Here is a 6635-nt window from a genome sequence, read left to right as displayed (position 1 = left end):
TTTTCTCTCTTTCATTCGTTTTATCCTTTACCCCCTCTCTCTCTCTCTCTATCTCTCTCTCTCTCTCTCTCTCTCTCTCTCTCTCTCTCTCTCTCTCTCTCTCTCTCTCTCTCTCTCTCTCTCACTCACTCTCTCTCTCTCTCTCTCACTCTCTCTCTCTCTCTCTCATCCTTACAAGAATAAAATGAACCCAGCGTTACAGGGAGGAAAATAAATTCAAATATTTATATATTTCAATAATCTTCCAATGTAGATAGAAAAAAAAATATCCCACGATTTGCATATTCATTTGCGATGTTTTTCTTTCTGAGAATTGGACGTGGCCATTAAAGACTCGTCAAGAAATAACCTTTTCTTTTCATTTTCCTTTCTCACAGACCTGGAAAAGGAGGAGAGAGAGAGAGAGAGAGAGAGAGAGAGAGAGAGAGAGAGAGAGAGAGAGAGAGAGAGAGAGAGAGAGAGAGAGAGAGAGAGAGAGAGAGAATAAGAAAAAACATGCAACTTTTATTAAACCTTTCGATTAAAAGAAAAAATAAAAAACACGTACGAAGATGACTAGTTTGGCCATAATATGGCCTTTTTAACATCCACCTTCGAAGACAAACTACCATTATCTTCGAGGTCTTGTCCAGGTCTTCTTCGGTCCTGAGGCTTCAAGGCAAGCAGGCCGTTATTGGAAAGACAAAAGGATGTGACAGTGATAAAGGATTTCATAGGATTTACATGAGGAAGGGTGTCATTGTATACATTGGAGGGAGGGAGACAGAGGGAAGGAGTGGTGGTGGGGGAAGGAGGGAGGGTGAAGGATGAGGTGATGGTGAGGGAGAGACGAGGAGGAGGAATGGTGGGGGAAGGAGAGAGAGAGAGGGATGGGGTGATGGTGAGCGAGAGACAAGGAGGAGGAGGAGATGGTGGGGGAAGGAGGGAGGAGAGAGAGAGGGTGATGGTGAGTGAGAGACAAAAAGGAGGAGGAGGAGGTGGTGATGGTGGGGGAGGAAGGGAGAGAGAAGACGTGATGATGGGGAAAAAAGAGGGGAGAGAAGGAGAAAAGAGACGGTGATAGTAGAGGAGATGGAGGAGCAAGAGGGAGAGAGGGAGAAGAAAAGAGGCTGTGGTGGTGAGGGGGGGGGGGGGGGCTTTGATGGAGAGATAGAGGATGATGGTAATAGTAGTGATTAAGTTAATAGAGGGAGAATGGAGTGATGGTGATAACGGAGGAAGAGGAAAAACGGAGAGGGACAGAGAGATAGAGATAGATAGAGAGAGAGGGGGGAGGGGAGAGAGAGAGAGAGAGAAGGAGAGAGATAGATAGATAGAGAGAGAGGGGGGGAGTTAGAGAGAGAGAGAGAGAGAGAGAGAAGAGAGAGAGAGAGAGAGAGAGAGAGAGAGAGAGAGAAGGGAGAAGGGATAGGTGTAAGGGAATGGTAGAGGAGAAAGAATGGGAGAGAAAGCGAAAAAAAATGAAAGTGGTTATAGTAGGGATGAGAAGGTGAATAAGAAACAAAAGATGGAAGAAGGAGATGGTAGGGGAGGAGAGGGAAGGGAAGGAGAAAGGAGGAGGAGGAAAAAGGAAGAATGCGAAAAGGAAAAAAAAAAAAAAAGCAAATATAGGAGGATGAAGACGTGAATAAAAGGGATATGAAGGAGACCATGAGGAAAGCAGGAAGAGGAAAAGAGATGAATAAATGAAGAAGAGCATAAACTGAAAGAAGGAGAAGGAACAGAAGAAAAAGAGAAGAGGAGAAGAGGAGAAGGGGAAGGAATAGGAGGAGGATAAGATAAAAGGAAGAGAAAGAGGAGAAAGAACACAATAAAGAAGGAGATAAGGGAGAGTAGGAGAAGAAGAAAGAAAAAGAGGATAAGAAGAAGGAAGGATAAAGAGAGGGAGGGGAAGGATGAAGAGGATTAGAAAAAGATGAAATAGAAAAGATAAAAAGGGAGAAAGAGAGAGGAGGAAAAGAAAGGGAGAGAAAATGAAGAAAGAGAAGATGAAAAGGAGAAAACGAATAAAAAAGGAGAAGATAAAAATGAAGAAAGAGAGAATAGAGAAAAGGGTGGGAGAGAAAAGGAAGACGGAAAGGAGAATAAGAAGACAGGGAAAGAGGAGGATAAGGAAGGAAGATAAAGAGAATTAAGAAAGAAAGAAGATGGAGGAAGAAAGAAGAAAAAGAAAGAAAAGAAAGGAAAAAAAATGAAAACAAAGGAATAAAGAGGAAAATGAGACGAAAGAGGAGGAAACGAGAGGAAAATAAGATGAAAACGAAGGAAAAGAGAGGAAAATGAGACGAAAGAGGAGGAGGAGAAAGGTGGCCGAGGCGTTGCCACGTCCCTCAGGATCGCAGAGGAATCCGCCAAGGTCAGGGAAAGGAAGAGTTGGCAACGTCGCTTCCTCTTCGTTTGTTTTCTTATCTTTATTTCTGTTTTATTTTTTTCCTTTTTATTTTTCTTTCGTTTATCTCTTTTGGGGTATAGCATGGAGGGTTTTTTTTTTTTTTTTGTGTGTGTGTGTGTGTGTGTGTGTGTTTGTGAATATATTGGTTTGTATTTCTATAGATGCATCGTGTGTGTGTGTTTTCGTGAGTGTATGTGTGTGTGTTTGTCTGTGTGTGTGTGTGTGTTTTCGTGAGTGTATGTGTGTGTGTTTGTCTGTGTGTGTGTGTGTGTGTGTGTGTGCGTGTGTGTGTTTGTCTGTGTGTGTGTGTGTGTGTGTGTGTGTGTGTGTGTGTGTTTGTCTATGTGTGTGTGTGTTTGTTTATGTGTGTGTGTGTGTGTGTGTGTGTGTGTGTGTGTGTGTATGATTCATGGGTGATTTCCTTGACAGCTGTGACATATTGTGATGAAATGAGAGGGAAGTGAGCGAGAGAGAGAAAGAGAAATGGGTAGGGAGAGGGGGGAGGGAGGGAAGAAGGGAGGGAGGGAGGGAGGGAGGGAGGAGGAGGAAGAAATGGAGGGAAAGAGGAAGATAAGAAGGGAGAGATGGAAAGGGAGGCAGGAAGGGAGGGAAGGAGGAGAGAGAGAGAGAGAGAGAGAGAGAGAGAGAGAGAGAGAGAGAGAGAGAGAGAGAGAGAGAGAGGAGAGAGAGAGACAGAAGAGGGAGGAGAGGAGAGAGGACAGAAGAGAGAGAGGAAAGACAGAGAGAGAGAAAACACACAAAGAAGACACAAAAAGAAAAGAACAGAGAGAGAAAAGACACAGAGAGAGAAAGACAGGAGAGAGAAAGACAGAAGAGAGAAAGACACAGAGAGAGAAAGACACAGAGAGAGAAAGACACAGAGAGAGAAAGACACACAGAGAGAAAGACAGAGAGAGAGAAAGACACAGAGAGAGAAAGACAGAGAGAGAGAAAGACAGACAGAGAGAAAGACAGAGAGAGAAAAGACAGAGAGAGAAAAGACAGAGAGAGAAAAGACAGAGAGAGAAAAGACAGAGAGAGAAAAGACAGAGAGAGAAAAAGACACAGAGAGAGAAAGACAGAGAGAGAGAAAGACGGGAGAGAGAGAAAGACAGAGAGAGAGAAAGACACAGAGAGAGAAAGACAGACAGAGAGAAAGACATAGAGAGAGAAAGACAGAGAGAGAGAAAGACAGAGAGAGAGAAAGACAGAGAGAGAGAAAGACACAGAGAGAGAAAGACAGAGAGAGAGAAAGAGAAAGAGGAAAAGAGAGACACCAAAATAATAAAAAAAAACGAAAGTTGCGTACAGTCGAATAAAAAGAACGAAAGAAATAGAGAGAGAAAGAGAAAGAAAAGAAGACGAGAAGAGGGAATCATGGAACGAGAGACACAGCGAGAGAAAGACATAGCCCTCCCCCCCTCACCCCCCCATGACACCCCTACCCCAGAGTACCCACGAAGGTCAGGCCTAAACCGTGAATCGACATCGTCATGAGCGAGTATCCTGAAAGTACGGGCGTGTGGGCGGCTCGTGGGCGTGTGGGCGTGTGGACGGCGTGTGGACGGCGTGTGGACGGCGTGTGGACGGCGTGTGGACGGCGTGTGGGCGGCTCGTGGGCGTGTGGGCGTGTGGGCGGCGTGTGGACGGCGTGTGGACGGCGTGTGGGCGTGTGGGCGGAAGGAAGCTCTTCGCCACCGCCCGCAGGAAACGCCGGATCTTCGGAAGTTGCTCCTGAAGGCGTTTCCCTCTCAATTTCCGAATCTGTTGAAATTCGTGTCTGTCTGTCTGTCCTTCTCTCTATCTATCTCTCTTTCTATCTATCTATCTATTTATTTATCTATCCATCGATCTATCTACCTACCTCTCTTTCTCGCGCTCGTGAAGTATATATATAGATATATATATATATAATATTATATAATATATATAATAAATATATATATATTAAATAATATATTAAATAATAATAAAATATATATATATATATAAAATATATATATATAAAAGGGTGTATATATATATATAATATATATATAATAATATATATATATATATATATATATATATATATATATAATAAAATATTATATATATATATATATATATAATATACATATGTACCACACACACTCACGCACCGAGAAAGACCCGCGCGACGCAACCTTTTCACGGGAGAACCTGTTGCTTGGAAGCAAACCTGCGTAAGGGAAAAACCACATTGCTCGCGACGTGGCGATTCTCTGCAACAATACCTGTATCTTTATGCTCCTTATCTCTCTCTTTCTCTTGCTCTCTATCTCTCTCTTTCTCTTGCTCTCTATCTCTCTCTTTTTCTTGCTCTCTATCTCTTTCTTTCTCTTGCTCTCTCTCTCTCTCTCTCTCTCTCTCTCTCTCTCTCTCTCTCTCTCTCTCTCTCTCTCTCTCTCTCTCTCTCTCTCTCTCTCTCTCTATCTATCTCCCCCTCTCACTCATTTTGTCCTTGTTACTGTTACTTTTTAAGATTCAGGTAGATAGGGAGAGAGGGTTCCTCTGCGTGTATGTATGCGGCTTGTTTTGTAGTATGTTTGTTTGTGCGTATTTGCGTACGTCTGTAAGTGTCTGTACGTATTTATATATGTATATATATGCTTGTATCATTTTTGTGTGCGTTTTTGCAATTGCGTATGTGTGTAATTTGTCGGTATGTATAATAGGTGTATGTTACATCCTCTGAGTAAAACCATTCCTTATACAGCATCTGCCGTTAGAAGTCCCCTTAAGATCACACGACTCGAACGCAGATATGAAAAAAAAGATAAGCATTATCCCAAGAAACTCCAGCGAAACGCAAACCCACACGAAATCAGCATTAAAGGGAAGAATTATTCGAAAACCAACAAATAAGGGTTCTTGGAGATCTTACAAAGAGAGGAAGATAGAAAGAGAAGCTGAGTTTCCGATAACAAGGTGCGTCTGCCTGACCTCCGCTCAGCTGTGAAAGTCCCCCCCCCCCTCCCCCTTCCCCCAAAACAGAGGACTTTTGTTTAAAAACCTATTATCTTCCTTTCTATTTCTCGTTTAACTTGGCTGGGGAGCGATAAGGAATCTACAGGTGTTTGGGGGCAATTAAGAGTCCATTAGACTGCTGTGGCTCGTGAGTTTAAGGGGGATGGGGAGGTGAGGAAGAAAGATGGAGAGGGAGGGGGAGGAGAGAAGGGCGAGGAAGATGTAGAGGGAGGGGGAGGAGAGAGGACGAGGGGGATATAGAGGGAGGGGGAGGAGAGAAGGGCGAGGAAGATGTAGAGGGAGGGGGAGGAGAGAGGACGAGGGGGATATAGAGGGAGGGGGAGGAGAGAGGGGCGAGGAAGATGGAGAGGGAGGGGAGGAGAGAGGGGCGAGGAAGATGTAGAGGGAGGGGGAAGAGAGAGGGGCGAGGAGATGGAGAGGGAAGGGGAGGAGAGAGGGACGATGGAGATGGAGAGGGAGGGGGGCGAGAGTGAGGGAAGATGGGGGTGCCTCGGTCCATTAGGTGTGAGAGTAATTTAAAGTGGGGTTAGGTGAGGTTAGGTGGGGTTAGGTTACAGGACACTCTCCAAGAGATCTGTATCCGAGGGAAATTTCATCAATGGCTCGGCCGAATGTGCATTGAACAGCTGCGAAAGTTGACTTTTCCCAGCGGGTGAGACTTGGAGAGATGGCGTGGGAGGGTGGGGGTGGGGGCTTGGGGGTATGAGGGAGCAAAGGGAAGAGGGAGAGGGAGGTATGGGGGAGAAAGGGAGGAAGGAGGAGAGGGAGATTTGGGGGAGCAAGAGTGGTGGAATGATTGGGTGAGGGAGATAAAGGGGGAAGGGAAGGGGTGAGTTTATGTATGGGTCGAGTGGCGAGAGAAGGAAAGGAAGAAAGGAAGGAAGGAGAGAGAAGGGGGAGGGGAGGAGGGGAGTGGGAGCGAAGGAGGAAGGAGAGGCGAGAGAAAACTATAGAAAAGTAGAAAAGGGAGGAAAGGAGAGAAGAGAGGGAGGAGGACGAGGTTTGGCTGTGAATAATAACGAATTGGGGAAGAAAGGAAAGAGAGGAGAGAGGGAGAAGAAGGGAGGATGTGAGTAGGTAAATGGAAGAGAAAAAAATAATGGGGAGGTGTGAATTTAACTGGGGAGAAGAAAGGGAAGAAGGAGAGAATAGGAGAAGGGGATGAGGAGAGAGAAGGAGAAGTTGGGTAAGTGGGTGGGGGAGAGAAAGTGGGGGAGTAAGAAGGACGCAGATA

Source organism: Penaeus monodon, chromosome 39, assembly GCF_015228065.2.
Source record: "Penaeus monodon isolate SGIC_2016 chromosome 39, NSTDA_Pmon_1, whole genome shotgun sequence".
Lineage (NCBI taxonomy): Eukaryota > Metazoa > Arthropoda > Malacostraca > Decapoda > Penaeidae > Penaeus > Penaeus monodon.
The sequence above is the reverse complement of the archived record's forward strand: the minus strand, read 5'-3'. Positions refer to the sequence as shown.